Source organism: Botryllus schlosseri, chromosome 12 (assembly GCF_051294905.1).
Source record: "Botryllus schlosseri isolate E-star chromosome 12, Bs_hap1, whole genome shotgun sequence".
Taxonomy (NCBI): Eukaryota; Metazoa; Chordata; class Ascidiacea; order Stolidobranchia; family Styelidae; genus Botryllus; species Botryllus schlosseri.
This window is the reverse complement of record NC_137247.1, coordinates 7,407,809-7,428,692: the sequence shown is the minus strand read 5'-3', so window position 1 is coordinate 7,428,692 and position 20,884 is coordinate 7,407,809. Positions and strand designations below refer to the sequence as shown.

Sequence of the window (20,884 nt, the reverse complement as noted above, 5' to 3'; positions counted from 1 at the left end):
GGCCACGAAGCCGAAATCAGCAAGCGTTCGGTGGTTATATGGTGTGGCCGACTGCGGAAGATCTGCGCGGCTGAATTCCAGCGAAGTAAAAGCCCCTTGGGAGGCGTCGGAGGTTGTGTTATCCTAGACGAGACTCACTTGGCAAAACGACGAGCCGCTACATCCGGCAAGCCGGCAATTAAAGCCATATGGGCTTTCGGAGGAGTGGACAAGGCGACGGGGAAGATGTTTGTGGAAATAACCGCTGATCGAACGGCGGCGGTGTTTCAGCAACTCATTGTGGACAACGTTGCCAGTGGATCTACGATTTTGACCGATGCCTACCCCTCTTATAAAGGAATAGAGAGCTGGGGACGAGACTACAAGCATGGCATCGTGGATCATAGCTCGGCCTTCAAAAGCCCCGAGGGTGTCTGTACTAACGACGTGGAGGCATGTTGGAGCTCGCTGAAGTACCATTTACATCGGTCCCGAGGCTTAGCACGCCACCTTTTGGCGGATTATGTGGGGGAGTGGCTTTGGAAAAGACAACACCAGAAACGTGACAGGTTTCTGGAATTACTGCGGACCATAAATAGAGACCCACGGTACGGTTTTGACAAGTACGACGCGTGCCCCGTGAAGCTTTAGTCGTAACCCTTGGCCTGACATAAAAAGTCGCTTTTGTTTGTGTTTTTCAGACAATAAACCGAACACTTTCGTAAAATACTAACTAGCTTATGCAGTGGCCTGAGCCTCCTATTCCGCCCCAATGGACCACGCTGCTTATATTCTTCCTATCATTGTTGGTATCATTTGCCCACCTCATAGCCTGTTGCCTGCGACGGCGGTCGGCGTGCAGGGATCCGCAGTTGCTGTAACGGATAGAGGACGGACCTTTACCCAAGGTAAACTGGGTGAACTGAATGGTTCCCTGCCCGAAGACTGGGTTGAACTCAATGCTACGCATTGGGAGAACTATGATCTGATGACCATGTTCAATGGGACAAGGGAGCGACACGTGTACAGACGACCGGAATTATTTCATAGTCAATCTTTTGGCTACGTGGTGGCTGAGCGAATCTCGTTGCAACAAATGGCGTTTCCGCGAGGACGATATTGGACTGGCGTGCGCGATTTTGAAAGGGCCTGTCTGTGCGACCGCGGGCTGGGACGTATCTCGCCGAACCTTTCCTTTGCGGTTTTGAATCAGGAGAACTTGTTTGTGCGACCAATCGGACACAAAGTCAGATTACAATGGTTTTGGGACGAAACCTGGGAAGACACCTGGAATAGGTGGGACCCCCCACTTAGTTCTTCTGTTGATGAGTGGTCTCACGTGAACGATACCTTGATGGCCATGACCAAATTCAAATTGATCATGTTGCGAACCTTCGCGAAATTCTCAGCAGTTCGGTCGACCTGTCGAACAGAACAAATGACAGAAGAAACCTGGAACTGGACCCGAGTCAATCGACTGAATAGATATAATGCCAGCAGCACCCGCATTGCGCATTGCTGGCGGAATCATATAACCTACTATAATGCCTGGTCCGTTTCCTATGATCAGAAGACCGGCGCGAGGATAAAAAAACTGATATCCTCAACGGCGTCTGGCTCTCAGGGCACGTGCGTCTTCTGCGACGTTGCGGGGGTCGTCTCTGCCCTGGAGCCGAGTCAGGCCGATATAGTGATACAGGAACTGGATACTATCCGTGCGGATTCCCCGTTCGAAAGACGGTATCAGCCCATGCAGAACTGCCGTGCTATGGCGGGATTGATCACCCAGGAACATTACGAATACCTTTGGAGGGTCTTTCAGTCCTCGCCTGCTCGGAATGGCATACGGAGTATTACGCATCCTCCTTCCTGCAACCTATGGCCGACCGCAAACACCAGTAGATGGGGGGATTTACCAACCACGAATTTCCCTCGGAGGGTACGGTGGATCCAGGCATCGTTTCCAAACTGGGAAGGCAAAGACGAACAAGGTCGCAATTGGGACGATTTTTTCGACGATTTTGCTACAAGGCCCCCGGCACCTGCCAACATTTTGCCAATATGGCGAGCGCATCCTTCTCTATTCAGCGGTGATCCCATGTGCGTGGAAAGGATAAGATACAATCACTGTCATGATCCGGTCGGGGGTCCAGAATTGAAAGCTGCCTTTTGGAACCAAGTGCACTTCGATCCGGAGCGTAACCGACCACGCTTTCCAGGAGGGCCGATAGAAATTAAGGGCGACATAATGGGGCGCGGACAACGATTGACTAAAAAGAAGAGGCACAGAAGGTTCTTCGGATTGCTCTTTCTTCTGTTTGCCACCATTGCCACCATTGCCGTGGTGGCTACTGTTGCTGATAAACTACACAAGGAGACTGAAGACCTAGGTAACCAAATCAATGACAGGATGATCCAGGCTACGGAGCGATCAACCGAACTGGGTATAAAAATAAACGAGCTATCCCAGCTTCAGGTGGCACAACAAACCAAACTGGACCGGTTGATCGCAAACATGGAGGCCAGGGCATCACTGACTGATAAGCGGCTTGTGTGGATGCAACGGATGATGGAAAGAAACCGACAAATGATACTGCGACAGGCCACCGCGACCCTCTCACAGTTTCAGAATTTTAAAGAAAAAAGTGAAGCCGAACTCGCCATCGATCGATTGGTCATGAGAGAATTGACCAATCTGACGGGCAGGTCGATTTTTGATGCGAGCAAAATTTACCGGACACAAATTCAACAGGGGACGTTGCGCGTACAGGAATACGCTCAGCAGCTTACCGCCTATAGAGATGCTTATGTAAATGAGACGGATGACATCGGCTACAAACTCCGGGCGAATCGGCTCCGTCTGGACCAGGCTCAACAGGAAGTGGATCTCGGTATACAGGTATGGAGGGAAGATCTCAATAAAAGTGTGTACATGAATATGTCGGACTGGCGCTATGAAAACGTGTCAGTGAAACCCTTCGAGTTTGCTGGGGGAGAGGAGTTCATGAAGAACTTCGGAAAAACTATAGAAGAAATGGCGAACGGAGCCGGAGGTGTTATAGAATCTGTCGGGAAGGGCGCGGGAACCTTGCTACATAAGGGGCTCGGGGCAGTCGGTGACATACTTGGAAAAGGATTGGGCGGTCTGTTCTCTGGTTTGGGTTCCATTCTACTTCCCGTGGCCCTCATTCTGGGGGCAGGAATCATCCTGTTCTGCTGCTTTAGGTATCACAGCGTATGCTGCCCTAAGTTAAAATCAAGGGTGCAGAAGCGAAACACTGGTACCCAATTAACAATGTTCATCACGTCCGCACCCGTTTACACCAAACAGCGCAGACCCATAATACGACAGTAATCGACTATCCCCAGGACCCCAGACTTCGACTCGGACTGACATTTGATTTTGTGTACGACAGATTACTAGCTTAAACTAAGTATGCGGATAACTACCTACCCGAATGGATGCGGGCCCGAGCAGACCCTGTTGATGGTCATATGTGTGAGCCTCGTGAAACCCCAGACCAACGAAGCCCTACTCCCCTTATCTGTCATGCACGCGGAAAACATGGAAAATTTCAACCTTACGGGATGGACGCTCCTGGAGGACCAGGTTCAGAGGACAGTAAGCCTGAATCAACTGTTTCGACTATCTGGAAAATGGCCGGAAGGCTTGGCGTTGCGGAGATTCCCGATACTTGTCGAATCACCCACCTTTGGGCAGATGCGAGCAGGCCGTAGCCGACTGTACAAATTACTGGCAGATTTGAATCACGGAGCTCGGTATTGGGACTCAGCGCGTAAATACGAACGAGCATGTGGATGTGATCGAAATATGTCCGGAATCTTACCGAACCTCTCCTTGCGGGCTTTGTTCGGGAACACCACGTACCATCGCAATAAAAGCTTCGGATTAATACACACCTGGGAGCATGAAAAAACTCCGGGTCAACCCTTCCCACTCGACCCTGGAATGCGACAAGTGCTAACGGTATTTAAAATATTAGTTATGAATATGTTGGCACAATACGCGACGGTGAGATCGACGTGCGAGTTTCGCTCGGACGGGGTTGAAGGATGGATAGTTAAAACGCACCGGTTTCAGACCTGTGCGAACTCCGAATCTCGCGGAATGATGTGTGTGGAATGCACGATTGCTGGACGCCGTTTCATCGCCAATACCCTAGGACGGGATATCGTGATTCTTGAAATCGACGACAGTATTAGAGGTACTGATGCAGACATACAGCTGACCGACTCGTACAACCAATGGCCGGGCGGTGTCCCAGTGCCTCTGTTGGAAGGTGACCTAGTTTGGCTGCGAGCTCGAAACAAGACGGGTCCTAGAGATAGGCCCGTGAATTTCGATGGCCATGGCCGGTACAGACGGAAGATTCACGCGCTCATCAGGTTCCTAAATAGGGACGCCAAAACACTGAACGATGACAAAAACTTTCCCACCCTACTGCAGGGCAGCCGGCGATGTAAACGGAAGAAGAACAAAAAGAAATGCCGAAATGCAGTAGGAAATCTAAAAGTGACTCTAATGTCCGGGGAAGTGACGTACGACCCCTATGGGAATCAACCTGTGTTTGCAGACCACCGTTTCGGCCGAATACGCGCAGCAGCGTTGGAAACTGGCAACCAGGCGACAATGCCTCAGGGTTGGTCCTCGGGACAACCTCCTTGCAACTGGTTAGAGGGGACCCTCATGTTGTCATCGACCACTATGGAGTCGGAACAAGGAGAGAAAGGCATAAAGGGTTGGCTGTCTCGTCTGAGGTTGTTCTATGTTACGAAGACACGACAAATTCTAAAGGAAGCAGCCGCTCCGCTAACGAAGATGCGGGAAAATCGTGCGGGTTGGAATCAATCGTTGACACCGGTGGAAGTTCTGCCTTTCCAATGGGCTCTCAGGGTAAACCAGACTCGTGAGAAACAGCGCGATAAGGTGAATATGGCTTTACTAAATATTATGGCCACACAAAAGTTGCGGGAAGCACGCCAATTCGAGCTGAAACTATTCAAACCCAGGACGGCCTACAAGGTCCTGTTGTGCCAAGGAAAAATGTTGTATATTCCTCACGCTACGTATTCTGTCACGACCGTTGCAGAACCGCTGCCGCCACCAATTACGCCCCGTACTCGAATTAGTACGGCCAGTGCAACTCCTACCTCCCCGTACGAGGCCGACCGGGAAGAAGATTCCGATTTTGCCTACGATGAAGATTACTACGAGTACGCTTACGACTACAACAACAGCTGGTACGAGTCCGCGTATAACGAAAGTGGTTACGGGGACTATTATAGTGACGAGTACTCTGCAGTGGCCTTAGGAGAAACATCTGATAGGCTACTCGTTCACAGGTCCACGATTGCGACCACAAGGGGTACGCAACCCACGTTTCTATCATCGAGTGGGGTTTCAACGATTGCGCAGGAAACTAGCGTCAAAATAACAACACCAGTAAGAGTTCCCGTAAGCTCAACGACGGGATTCGAATCAACGAACCACCGACTGGCAACTCGCAGCGGTACTTGGCCAACTCATGTTAGTACAACTGAGATACTCATGACGACGCAATCCCAAACCCCGGCAGCGCCCGGACCGTTCACGACACAACAAACAAGCCCGGTAACAACCGCCAGTAGCTGGACTGGCGATACCTTGCAAACGGACTCCCGACCTACGTCCGGTTCTACTACAACGAGCCCTCCTACAGTAGCTAATCAAACTTCGGCCGAGTTTTTTACGGGCACCTCTGATGTGTCCGTTGTACCAAAAATGAGCGCGACACTCACGAAGATGACTACTTGGGAAACAACGAAGGTCACACTTCTTCCAGAGACTACTCATCAGACCCGAATACCTGTGGCTTCGGAACGGTCAACGGTAGAAACAACTGTATTTGAACCTGCAACTATTACGGACGCCACTATGAATTCGTTCGAACCTGGCACTTCGATTACAACAACGACAATTCCTACGACAGCGCCAGCGACAGCGCCGCGGACAACTGAGGGCACGTACTGGCTCCCTACTACAGTCGTCACCACAGAGAACACCGTTTTTCCTGACACCACAACGTATCTCGCAACTACCCGCCTTAGATATTCGGAAATAACCAGTAAACAAACTCCAAGAACGCCGTTGCTCGATCAAGAGACCGCGTTTGCGGCGGTGGAAGCGTCTACTGAGGGACCCACTACGTCCATTCCGCCAATGTCCACAACCGAAGCCTTGATTACGACGACGCCTACAGCCATATTCAGTGTGGCCAGTTTGAAACTGGCGCAGGTGGATTCGACGATGAAAACCGAAGGGATCAAATTCACATCGACCCCCCGCGATACTACTGCAGATTCAGTAGGGTATACGAAACGGGTCGAGACAACCACGGCGTCCATGGCAACAACCGGGAGTCCTGCCGCAGCGGGCGCTCCTGTGACATTTGGTCGAACCCCGACAGGGCCTTCCCCTGGCACCGCAGATGCGCCGGCTGTATCAGAAATGAGCACAAACCCCACGAGGACGACTACTCAGGCAACGACGAAGGTTACTACTCCTCGGGACACTACTCTACAGACGAGCATACCAGTGTCTACAGAACAATCAACAATAGTGACGACTTTGGCCGAATACACCACTTCGACCACTGCCGCATCTTCAGCGGCCGCCGCAACCGCGACTCCATCACCCCGAGACCCCGAGTCCGGCAAGGGAGGAACGACCGTAACCTTATCTGTGACCACGCCTGTCAGACCAACTAGTGCTCGAATGATGGAGACTACCAGAATTGCGGGTGCTGCAGAGAATGCTGAACGGTGGACGACGGACAGTGTCACTTTCTTGTCTATTCGGACAGGAACGCCCGCCACTCAGGGCCAAACGACGGCGACCACGGCGAAAACCGTGACGCCGAATTTGTACCTGACCGCGGAGCGCGTCGACACTGTACGGCCAACGAAGGGTTTTTTTGGAACACTGTCGAATTTGCAAGGTGGGGCCGGTGCGTCGGTACATAGAAGGTTTTCTCTAACGAAACCTACGCGTTCGGAAATTACTACCCGCCTCCATTGGGATCTCTCGGCGACCGGACCAAAGCAGCCAACAGAGGCCACCATACCCGAGTCGCCGACGACCATAGCAATAAGCAGAGCCATGACGGATGAAGTAAGGAGTTTGGAAAGCTCTACGACAGGACCGGGCATAACAACACGCCTACTAACCACCGGACGTATTGCCCCGCGATCTACACATGACCTTGTTACGACGATTGCGTCCACAACACCGGAAGCGACTACGATGACCAATCCCGTCATCACGTCGGTGGAGTCGACTAGTGACGGAGCTATGAGTAAAGCTACACCTGGCGATACGGTTTTCATGATCACCGGAGAACAACTCTTATCTACGGAACAATTGGTGGGGACATTGTTGGCTTCCGTCACCAACGCGGTAGCGACGGAATCAGTTCTGTCGAATATCGGCTCATACGCTGTCGCCTCTTCGACGCTCTCCTCCACGACAACACCAGCAGGGACGACCCCAATCGCGGTGCCAATTATTCCCCGGGTCTCGACGACGATGGGTGCGGCGACCGCTGTTTCTACACGGTTTCTGGCAACAACGCAGGCCCAAGCCTCGGAACGACGAGTGCGACCGACCAGTCCCTTTCGAACGTCGTGGGTCGCCGGGCCGACAACCACCGACACCGTCTCGCGATCTGGACAAGTGACGCGGGGGATGGCAGGGCCCTTTTCGAATCTCACCAGAGCGCCGCGTGCCCAGGATTCTGGGAAACCGTCCCAGGATGGTTTCGGCTACTACGACAGACTGAAGGAGCTGCTACAGATGGAGGAGCAGTATTCGGTAAGACATATCTTTTCCCCTACGATAGATACCGGGGGAGGGATTGTTAAACGGGGCCCGAACACACAATATTCAATCGTTGTGGCGATGGGGCTGGTGGCAGTAATAGTATTTTTGTGGATTGCGGGTATGAAATACGGAAAAAATAGATCTATGGGGCAGGTAAAAAAGGTTCAAAGAAGGAACAATGAACAAGTATGGACGGCGATGACAACGATGACGACGTTGGCTGAAGGACCGAATTTGAAACCGAAAAAATAAGTGCGATGGTAAAGAGAAATTTTTTTCTGAAAAGATGAATGACTGTGTTGAACAATTATTAACAATAATTACCAAGAATTAACAATAATTGACGATAATTAACGAAAATTAACGATAATTAACAGAGTTGGCCGATGACAGCCCAGTTTAACCGAAGGCGAACTGGTCTGACCGAGAATAAACCTACTTTGACCTAGAGAAACCTACGGCAAAAAGCGATAACGTAATCACATACTTTCAAGCATTACATCAGCACAGATTGACGCACAATGACGCACGAAATAATGCGGATTGACGCACAATGACGCACAATGACGCGTTCCCACTTCCACCCGAAAGCTATATAAACGGCTACAGAATAGACATAGGGTCACTTAGATCTAGGGATAGCTAGGGGTAGGTCGTCTAGAATAGATAGCTTAGGCTATAGGGTCGGCTGGCCATAGGCTAATGCATAGGCCGTAGACTTAGACTTAGGTCTAGGGATAGCTAGGGGTAGGTCGTCTAGGAATAAAGATAGGTATGGGCTAGCTTAGCATTAGGCGTTGTGTAGCTATAGGTTTAGGCGTACGGATTAACTTAGGCATAACTATAGGACTAGCATTTTTTCTTAGCAGATTTTCGGAACTTCTTCCTTCGCACGATGACGTACAACGACGCGGTTACGCTCGAAGGCCATATAAGCAACGACAGCGAAGGAACACGGTCAGTTAACGCTAGGCATAGCTAGGGGTAGGACGTGTAGGCCTAAGCTTAGACATAAGCATAGGGGTAGACTTAGGAATAGTCGTAGTTATAGGCATGAGGGCCGGCATGCTGGCGGGTCCAGTCAGCATGCCGGGTCGGTAACCATAGGCATAGGCATAGGGAACGTCAGTTAGCGTTAAGACGTCGTAGGGATCAGAGGTCACGGACAAGGACAGAGGACGAAGACGAAGACATGGAATGGACGCAGGCATACTAACGGAGGAACCTGTGAGTACATTAACACATTGTTATGTCTTTATAACTTGTAGCGAGCACGTTAGGAATCTTGTTGTGTCAATCGGCAGTTGACCTGTTCAGGTTGTGCGTTTACTAATCAATAAAACCAATCAACGAAACAACGCGCGCGTATCAAGTCAGGAAACATCATTTCCTGTAGTTCGCGTTTCATGGAACTGTGACGCACGACTTCGTGTTAGGAAGGAAACAACATTTCCTGTTGATGGCCTATTACAACAGCTATGACGCACGACCTTATGTCAAGTCGGGGTAAACATTTCCTGTTGATGGCCTATTACAACAGCTATGACGCACGACCTTATGTCAAGTCGGGGTAAACATTTCCTGTTGATGGCCTATTACAACAACTATGACGCACGACTCCGCGTTAAGTCGTGAAAAACATTTCCTGTTGTTCGCATTTCATGAGGCTGTGACGCACGACTTCTCGTCAAGTAGAGGTAAACATTTCCTGTTGATAGCATATCATAGCAACTGTGACGCGCGACTTTGGGTTAGGTCAAGGAAAACATTTCCTGTCATTCACATATCATGAAGTTGTGATGCGCGACTTGGTATCAAATCGATGACAGCATTTCCTGTTGTTCGCATTTCATGAGGCTGTGACGCACGACTTCTCGTCTAGTAGAGGCAAACATTTCCTATTGATGGCATATCATAACAACTATGACGCGCAACTTTGGGTTGAGTCGATAAAAACATTTCCTGTTGTTGGACTTTCACAAAGCTGTGATGCACGGCTTCACATCAAGCCGAGGCAACCATTTCCTGTCATTGGTAACTCACATCCTCACTTCACTTCCTAGGTTTGAGTATATAGGTAGGGCAGAATAGCAACTGGTGTTCACTCTGGTATGGCTGTACCTGTTGGAAGGTTAGGCTAGAGGCTGCTCATGCCTGTTGCTATAACATAGGAATAAGGATCAACAGCTATTGTAATAAGATCAAGTGAACCTTTGTAAATTAAATAACTTCAATTTGATATTCTATTAAGATTGATTGCTAAACTACTGACTAGTCACCAAGATAATGGCTGTGCGCTCCACTATGGAAATATATACAATCGAGGGCGATGAAAAGCTGTTGCCCGGTAGATGTGTTGTGGTATTGGAAAGAATTGATGAGAAACCAATCATGGGGGGCCTCGAGGTGGCTAGAGCAAGGTTTCCCAAAATGAGGGACCTCTCAATTACCAACCAAAGTTTACCGGAACCATCAACCCAGATGGCAATGGTGAAAGTAGAAAGGGAAGAAGTCGAAAAAGCATGGATAGAATTCCTGAATGTCCCAATGGCCATAGATTGGAAGTCACAAACTGAAGTTGCAATCTGGCGTCCCTGGGAGACATGTACCACCACTACCATGACTGTAACTACCATAGCTGAACTGTCGGTGACTGGCGTATGGGAAACATTAGATGAAGATATGGAATTGTAATTGTAATTGTAAACGTTCATGTCTGTGCTGTAAAAAACTATATTCATTTTAAAGAACTATTGTATAATAACTTTGATAATGGCTGAGTCCACTGAAATGAACGAATTCCCGACTATGCCCATTTTGGAGAATGAACAACTAATGACGGGCGAATGGTCAGTAAAAATAAGGCTTGCGGATTCTCAAATCGCTGAGGTTGCCCAAACGTCAGAAATAAGGAACCAAGGGACCCCGGACAGTGTAGGAAAACTTATGAAAAAAATCGAAGTATGTGAAGCCATGGAAGCGCTCGTACTTGATAGAAATGCGCTCCAGGGAGATTGGGGGGACTTGGTTAAAATGATCCAGGGAGCACAAGAAGAATTCTCTGAAAATTATAAGAGATTTCTTGATACAGAGGGGGAATTAAAATTTTGGTCCATCGACAAAACGGAGATGAATGAGTTTATAAAAACCCATTGGCCACCCCTTGCTCCCTCCCTGGGTATCGCGCTTTCTACCCCTGCACCTCCTGCCTCTACCCCTGCACCAAAAGATGGACCGAAAATCAAGCACAAAGCGCCGCGTAAGCAAGACATCTCGGACAGACGACTGACCCGACAAACAACTAAGAAACTTTCGCGTGTCATGCGGCGGTTGGAGTTTTGACTCCTCAAACGATAGGCTAAATCTGTTTTAAACTGATTAAAAAAACTGTTTTTGAAACTTTGTTTTGTGTCTTATTTTGGTGTCATGACGTATTGTATCTGTTTTTAAGGAAAAGAATTAAATTAAGAGAATTACTAGATATCCGTCAGGAATGGCTAGATTCGGATTACCAACTGTTGAGAAAATATATACGATTGACAAAGAATGGACTAATGAAGGATTGAAAAATGGGAAATTTGGTGTGAAAATAAAACGAAGAGATGTTAAACATATTGATGAAGATGAGAAATTGGAAAAGGGAAAGTGGACTGTAGTAATAACTCGGGAAGATATTAAGGCGGCTATGGCAAAACTCCCAAAAAACCTAAAACTATCTCATTCCGAAAAAATGAACAAAATCAAGGCGGATAAAAAACGTGCAAAACTTGCGCGGATGGCACACGCAAATGCCGTACTCACAATGACTCGCTATAAGTCGAACAAGGAATCCTGGCGAGCGTACAAGAGCTTGAGTGCTTCCTTGAAGGGTTTGAGTTTGCTATGCGCAAACGAGATGGAAGTGGACGAATTTCTGGAGAACAATTGGTCTCCCGATGCCCCAACAATACAGACCCTAGAAGAAAACTTTGACGTGGGCCTATTCTTGGAAATAGACGGTCGAGACGAGTCTGGTCTAGATTCCCTAGGAGATGAATATATGGAAATGTGCCACTAGAACTTAATTGTGTGTCGTTGCTTCTGTGTATTATTGTTTCGTGCTCACATTTTCGTGAACTGTACTGATTTGTATTAAGGAAATATAAGGAAATATAAGGAATTATTAAACGGAGAATAAAAACCTGAGCTATTCAAAATGTGTGACCTGCCTCTGTGCGTATCCGCAATGAACCTCAGCGAAATGCGCGAATGGGTGGAGACGTTATCACCCTCGTATAGAGAACAACTGAAGGTGGAAATAGAGAAGCTTATCGATCCAGCTAGAAATCACGAGGACCAACAGTCGCAGCCACAGGGAGACGACACCAATCCGACAACGTCACCGCAACATCCGCCTCCACGCCCAACGCTAGAACCGGTAGAGAACGCTGAAAGCAGCGTCGGGTAGGAATTTTGTCTTTATTAGAATGATAGAACTGGCTGGCAGGGACTTAGGACAACTTTATCAATTCGGCACCCCTGTCAAGCCAAACTAAACGGAAAAAGTGTTAGAGCCAGAATACGGTGGAACTTTGGAATAGCCCGAAAGTAGAAGCCGTATTCTTGTATTTTATTTTATTATGTATACGCAATTATTATATAGTTACATAAACAATCATGTGACGATACTGAACAAGCAAATGGCAACCGCTTAATAAGCCTAGAAGGTGTCTACGTTTCAATAAGGGTATCGTTTATCGTCGGTCACGGTGTCCAGTTATAATGAGTAGTAGAAGTTGATTAACTTCGCGCGATAAACTTGATAGCCACCCATCCCGTGAAGAATCACCTTGTGTACAATATGAAATATTTTTGCTAATCTTTTATTTATTTAAATTTTCTTGTTACGAGGTTATTGAGTTTTGCCCGTTCTGCTCCCCGCCCGCACAGTACCGCATCCGCATTCTACGTCTTGCTCAGTAGTTGTACATTATTTATATATTGATTAAAGGGAAGAGTTTAATATTATATTTTGAGAAGCTTGTGACGATAACGGTTTTTACAATCGTTAATTATAATGAGTCACAAGTTGCATTTGTAAATAGTCGCGTATATTTGTAAGTAATTTAATTTGTTTTTCTCTGCCTCACGGCACCTCTCCTAGTCGGTAAATTCGAAGGACACCGCTTGGCACTTATCGTATGATAAGAGGGGTCCTTCACCTGTGCATATGCACAGCGTGCGCTCATCATATGGTAAGAGGGGTCTTTCACCTGCATATATATATATACACAGCGTGCGATTTTGATAGAAGAAACCGGACTTGTTGGGCATCCTTATGCTAGGGGTAACATGGGGGACAACAGGCTTGGTTCATGGCACTTCTCAATTCGTACCGCACCTAAAATTAACTATGGGAAGACCGCGTTCTCTTTGGGCATTCTGTGAGTGATCCAAAGGCCTTTGGAAATCTTAAGAGTGCGCTGAAGTAACGTGGCCATTGGCATTCCCAGTTAGACGGAGAGGAAGGCAGGGATAACGCAATATCTTTTAGTGTCTGTAAATATCGGTATATATATATAAAATAAAAAAATGAAAATAAAAATTGTGTGAATCTGTAAATAACTATGTGAATTTTAATGAAAATTTGTGACTTTTTTCTGTCCCTGCCTCATGGCATCCCTATCTATTCTAAGATTGACACCGATTGGCACTTACCATAGGGTAAGAGGTGTCATTCAACATGTATATATTGTGCAACTTGGCGAGAAGAAACTGGGCTTATTGGGCGTTCTTGTGGAAGTAGCAACGTAGGAAACAATAAGCTTGGTTCTTGGCACTTCTAACGCCTGCATTAACTATGGGAAGACCTCGTCTTCCTTGACACCTCTTGTTGATAGGTCAAAGGAACGTGGTTATTGGCATTCCCAGTGTGATAAAGGGAAAGGCGGGGATAACGCAATTGTAATGTAAATAATGTATATAGGTGACACAATATAGCATTAGCAAATCCACCAAAAACATTCTAAAAAAATAAAACCCGAAGTGTGTAAATAAGGTATAAAAATTACAAAAATTAAAATCCATAAGGAAAAAATTGATCTTCATAACGAAAATATCAAAATTTATAAGGAGAAAACTGAATTTATGGAGAAAATATTGATATTCATAAAGAAAATCTTGAAATTTATGAAAGATATATTGTAATTCATAAAGAGAAAACTGAATTTATAGAAATTTATGAAGAAAAAATTGAACTTTATGAAGAAGAAAATATCGAAATTCATAAAGAAAAAATTGATATTCATAAAGAAGATATTGATATTTATGAAGTAAATATTAAAAGTTATGAAGAAAAAATTGACCTTTATGAAGAAAATGTTGACATTTATGAAGAACAAATTAAAAATTATAAAACGGAAAAAATGCCTTTGTGGGGTAAATGAGTTTAACAATACGAAGTGGTTGGAGGAGTAGTTGTGTTGGACATGTCACATACAACGTGTGTTGCACGAAGAGGTAGTTGGGTTGGACTTGGGCTCGGACCCTTATGTGAATGACCGTTATGTGGATGTCTTGTAAAACCGACAGGTGCCAAGCATTCAAACTATGCGAATTTGAGAGGGGGAGAAAAGAGATATGACGCAACATCCGTGTCAGTACCTACACCCTCGTGGAATAACTTATCTATCCGTACCTTGATCTTAGATCCTGGATAAGACGGACAGATTTTCCAAAACAATTAGGGCCACTATAATTAATACATCCGTACCTTGATATTAGATCTTGGATAAGACGGACAGATTTTCCAAAATGTTAAGTACAACACCCGTACCTTGATATTAGATCTTGGATAAGACGGACAGATTTTCCAAAATGATAAGGACAATATCTAAACTATTATCTATCCGTACCTTGATATTAGATCCTGGATAAGACGGACAGATTTTCTAAAATGTTAAGGACAATATCCACAATGGATATAGATCCGTACCTTGATTTTAGATCTTGGATAAGACGGACAGACTTTCCAAAATGTTTAGGACTATAACCGAGAATGATTAGGACTAGAATTAGGACTAAAATTAGGACTAGAATTAGGACTAAAAAAAGTAAAAATACCTTGGGCCGGTACTACTATCAATAGACCTTAGGAAAAATAACCCATGAACCGGTCCACACATTTGTTTTTCGAAACTGATGTGTCGATGGTTGAGTAGGACATTAGGGATAGACCCACCTTGTCTGCACATTCGTTTTACGAAATGGATGTGCTTGGCAAGCGCAGTTATCGCACCGTGATCTGTATATGTATGCAAATTACTATATTGTAGTAGCGTTACGATAACAAATCTCGCGATATTCTGATATGTGTCTATTTCAATGCCCTCTCTATGAACATCGAATGTACCCAAAATTTGTATGACAAGACCTAGTGATACCGTCTGGACAATACCGAGAAAGAAATGCCATACTCGTACCAAAGCAATAGCAAGACACTCTGCTGGCGATAATACACGACTTGGGAGTACTAACTCTAAGAGTGCAAACGAGATCCCGAAAATATTACTCCTCTCGAGGGCTTAACGAAGTGTAATAGAAGAAATAAAAGGAAATCCGGCACAACCATCAATCACTGCTAACAAAGGGACAGTGAACCAAAGGTTGGAACGTGCCAAACCAAGCCCGTAAGAATTCCCGTTAACAGTAACGGAGGAAGAGACGATCATGACAAGCTGCGGCAGAAAAAATTGTTTCATGATCAAAGGAGTCAAAGAAATCGGGTTCGAAAAGATATGCACGAGATTGAGTACTCAAACGTACGATTGCCGAAGGTGTCCTGAAAAAACGCTGATGGAGATCGAAAAAGATGCGTTGGACGAGCGATGGCATAGTTCAATCTGCGGCACGGTGACGGGACACGAGAATCATAACGAACTGTAACGGAACGAAACCCGCAAGGGACCATTGGTATCTGGCAGTGTTCGAATAAACAACACCTTGTTAAGGGTAGTAACGCACATGCACTCTAACCAGGCATAATGATCATGTTGATAGGATCAACGTGCAATTAACCAGGCACATGATCTTGTCAATTGGGTCAAAGAGGCGACGTCCTTAATGTCAGAACCTTCCGGCGTTACGCGTCATAAACGAACTGATGGGTACTTTCATGTGAGGGTTTGATGTATTATTGTATGATGATGCCAATTTTCCTTATTGTGTTCAAACGCTTCATTTACTGTATCTTTGACCAATACCATCAGGTTGCTTTAAAATGGCGCTAACATTTTATGTCTTAGATATATGCGTGAGTTGATGAACATTTAATATGTGAGTAATTGGTTGTCACTGCAATAATTTAATGTCAAGTACTGTGCCTGTAGATAATAATTAGGTCTTAATTACGCGTTATAACTAGCTACGCGCCCTTAGACTAAGCTAGGACCCTCTACCTTATTGGAGCATGTGTAGAGTTTAGGATTCGTGGTAAATCAGGTCTATTGCCTGTGAGACACGGTACATACGAATGAATAAAAAGCTTACACCAATGCGAAAAGAACCCAGAAAGATAACGAATTGTAATCATTATTAGTTCGTGCATGACTATTGTAATTGAGGGATGTGAAACTATATGTCATGTATGTACTTTTCGGCAGGAAAGGCCGTCACATGCATTATATGTGTAAACCAACCTTGGAGCTACTTTTCGGCAGGAAAGGCCGTCACATGCATTATATGTGTAAACAAACCCTTGGATATACACAAATTTCCGGCAGGAAAGGCCGTCGCATAAAAATGCGTAAACAAACCTTGGAGTATTTGAAATGAGTTATTTGTGCATGACGTTGAGTAGGTTAAACCATGCCTCGTGTTATAATTGATGAATGTTGTGTATGCCAATTTAACCGAGTTTCGCATAGAGTTACCTCATTTCCGCTTGCATGATTAACATTGGAGTATTTGGTTGTATTAAGGTTTAGATTACACGTTAGCATAGGTTAGTTTAGAATTCTGGACCTAACGGTCATTGACTACTTGGATATACAACATTGCAACCGCTACGGATACTTCAATCAATATCCAAGAACGTCGTCTGGACAGCTCGAGTACAAAAGAAGAGTCAACTCCTCACCGCGAAATAACCCGAACCAAGTGTGGACTACTCGCATAACAATCGTTATTGGAGCTGCACTTTAAAACATCTGGAGGCACCACTGGGATTGTTTCCGGTATAACGCTGACTCATCGATGTGCTCAAAGACGACCATCGTGAAAGCCGTACTTGTTGCATCCGTAATCACATCCGCCATCTCACTTTTGGTGATAATAATATCGGTCTCCGGACACAGCGTACCGTCAGTCCTTACATCCCTCTTTCTTCCCTCACCTACCACAGGAGAACCCTCCCGTGACATCATCACAACGGCCAAAGCGGTTGTTGGACGAGTAATCGAATTTACGACTCCAGGACCGGGGGTCCTGGGGAACCAAACCTCGCCCGAAGGCGTTCTTCCTCAGATCATCACCAACGTCACCAACATCACATCTTCAAGCCAATAAGTGGTCAAGCATCAGCTAACAGACAATCGAACTTTTAAGCAAATTATGCAAAGAATGTTTAAGTTATTTCAGAAGAAGAAGAAGCCGTCAAAGGCGGCTGGCGAACTCGAGCAGGGAATCAAACTGCTGAAAGCAACGCAAAAACGCCACGAAGATGTCAGACAACAAGAGGAACAACTGGCAAGAAACGTAGAGGAACAAACGAAAGCGCTAAAAGAAATCAAGTCGACTCTGCCCGAAACGATGAAAGGGTTAGAGAAAGCCAAGAAGGAAGTGAGGCAGGCTCAGGCCGACCTCAAAGCAGTGTGCAGCGCAACTTCAAAAGCAAGCGGGAAAGTTTCCACCGCAGTACTGAACGAAATCCTGAAGTCGGAATTCGAACTGGGCGTAGCCCATGCACAAGTTGTGGGGGATAAACCGCCGCCACCTCCTTCTCTGTCTGTAATGGCTACGGCACCTCCACCGGCTTATGACCCGGCTGCGGTACGAACAAGCATGGATGTGGCGCCTATGCCCACGTTTACGGTTCAGAAGGGTCTGGATTGCCATACGGTGACGGCTGTGTACCCAACGTTGCCGGGTTCAGAAACAGCCCCTCCGTCAGGCTCCAAGCTTGGACTTGCTCCGAGCTTCCGCACAGGAGGCGGGACACGCCCTAAACAAATAGGCGCGGAGGGAGGTCCGACCCCAAGGTCCTACGATCACCTGCGAACGCTTGCCAGTATAAATAGCCCTCGTCTAACGAGATACCTCGTGGACACGCCCGGACCACTCCACTCGGAGGAAACAGAAACCGATACTGGATCGGAATCCGACGGAGGCTACCCGCTAAGCCATGAACAACTCAATAAGTGGCTCGAGGACCGACAGGCGACTAGAGGCTCCAAAGGGCGGACTAGCAGTACAGACAGCGATCAAACAAGACGCGTTACTTTCCGGGAAGACCAACGACCGCGAAACAGTGACGAAAGCCCTGGTCGCATAGAAGACAAGGTCAACGCCCAGCTGAGCCGATTGACTCAGAGGATGGATAAGGCGAGGGAGTCCTTGGCAGCCTGCAGGAACGCCACGACGAACCTTCTCAGCCCCGAGCACTTCGCTACGGGATACCATGGGGACGAAAGATCAGGTAGCCCGGAGTACCTCAGGCTACCGCAATACGCGTCCACTCCAAGGGAAGGCGGGGAGAGACCACGAAGTCCGACCCCACGTCCGCACCCACTCCCGCAACACCCGATGCTCACCACGCCTGTGAGGTTTCAATCAGAGAAGGAAATGCTACAGCTGATGATGGATCCAGGGGATATGCCCCTCCTGAAGTGGATGGCGAATACGATGAAACGTGTACGACACGGTGAGGGCGATACCGATGCGGATATTATCCTGGCCAACGCCATGCAAAAGAAATTGCGAAGTGCGGGACGTACCAAGCAAGCCAACCAGCTGGGGAACTTCTTTAACACTAATTCAGGAAATGCGAAGTGGTCCTCAGTGATGAAAGCGCTATCGCTATCCAATCCTCAAGGATTGGTAAACAATGAGAGAGTAATCAACGATTTCCGAAGAAACTATTGTTGGGAGATAGAGCCATTGCCGCTACTGAACAGCGCCCTGAAACAGCTGGAGATTAACATGTATGACGAGATCAACGCGAATCAGGATGGACTGCGACTCTTCCGCAATTTGCGACAAAAATTACCAGAATCCCTTAGACTGCTCATGCGGGGTTGGGACGACAAGTCATGGCAAGATGTGGCAGAGGAACTACAGTTATACTGGAACTCCGAGTTCCTGGATGAGCAAGAAATGAGTCTACCCACCCGGGTGACCGATAAAACGCGCGAGAAGTCGTCGCCGCTACCGCCGGTACACATCTATAATGTTCAGCCTGCGGGACCAATGATGCACAGCTATCCCGCGCACGGAGGTGGAGATGGACAGTTAAACACTCCACCTCCCCTGGGACCGACGCCACCTCCGGTGGTGCAGCCACCTTCACCCCTGCAGCCGCCGAACATGTTTGGTGGTACAAGTACACCTCCTAGACCGGTAGGACAGTTGTCACCGCGACAATTGGCTGGGGATGGCCCGCGCCGCAATCCACATCGTATGGCTCGAACCGGCCGCCCGCCTGTCAGCGGAGGGAACGGATTTGGACCTGGAAGACGGGCACAGGCCCCGAGGCCTGGACAAGTGCGACCTCGTAACACCTACAACGCCCCGCCGGGATCGGCGGGACAACCAAGGTTCCAACCTGGACCTGGTGCTTCGAATCATGGCCCGCGAATGATGAGTCCGCGAATGATGAACACACAGGATTCAGGAATGGGGGGAGATAGCTCGCAAATCACCCCGTCAAACAGCCAGGAAGCTCGCAACATAGCAGAAACCCAAGGTGAGAGGTACAATTTCCTTGGTAATCCTAACATCTTCGCCCCTCTAGGCTTGTACTTGGATCCACCCCGGGGACAGGCACTCTCGGTGTGCTATTACTGCAAGGCGCCCGGACACCAGTCCCGCAATTGCGTGGCCAAATTTATCCTTTGGCTCAACGACGAGGCACTCGCCAAGGATGACACCTTAGGATGGGTCATACGAGCGCGGACACGGCCAGTACCTGCCTACCTAAAGGAAGCCGCGGAACGAAACTGGGGACCGTTTCTGAGGCAGAATAACCTGCGAACGATCCGGGACCTTGACAGGTACCTTGCGGCCCAACGCTCTCCTTCATTTGTTCAGCGAACGGTCCTGTGCGAAAACTACTTCGACACGCGACCGAAAAATCGGGATAGGACCCATTGGCACAATAGGGACCAATGGGGTCCCCAAGGACCGCCTGCTCAACCACCCCAGAGCAATGGCCAGGTGGCCGCCTGGACGGAGCCGCAATACCCTCGAAACCCGCGTCGGTACGATGCGTCACACTGGACGGATGAAGAGCTCGATCAAGGAATACAGCTCTCAAAAAACGCCTTTGGGTGCTGATTGATCCGGTAAATCAGCTCCCAGACAAATTACTTCCACAACACACAAAAACTTTACATAATGCTTCTTTACCCCTATTTACTTTTCTTGATACACCGGATAACCCTCTACAGCCTAACTTTACGGAGTTATTCGGCGGTCGGCTTTTGTACTTAGTTGATTCGACAACTGGTACGAAATTTCTGGCCGACACGGGAAGCATACCCAATTTGATAATGAAAAGTGTCGTACAAACCATGTACCCAAAAAGTTGGGAGGAACGCCAACCCTTAGATATGAAGTTACGTGGCATAGGGGGCTCCTCCCATGTGGACTCCTTAGTTACAATTGATTTTGATGGATTACCGGTTCCATTTGCGACCGGGAAAGGAGTCCCTCTCAATATTGTTGGCTTAAAATGGATTGATCAAGTCCAACAATTACCAAGCATAGCAACTGAATTAAAAACCCCGTCTAACGCAAATGAAGAATTGTCCTTGGTAACGATACATGACGAGA

The 20,884-nt window shown here is 47.3% G+C and overlaps 1 protein-coding gene across 1 annotated transcript in view; it reads left to right on the top strand.

Annotated features, from left to right (window-relative positions):
* Positions 1–16,791: 16,791 nt before the first annotated feature.
* LOC145451797 (baculoviral IAP repeat-containing protein 7-like) overlaps positions 16,792–20,884 on the top strand; it is a 186,829-nt gene continuing 182,736 nt past the window's right edge. Inside the window, exon 1 of the mRNA XM_080330032.1 lies at positions 16,792–16,815. The gene's annotated coding sequence lies outside the window, so the exon portion shown is untranslated. The remainder of the gene's footprint in view (positions 16,816–20,884) is intronic.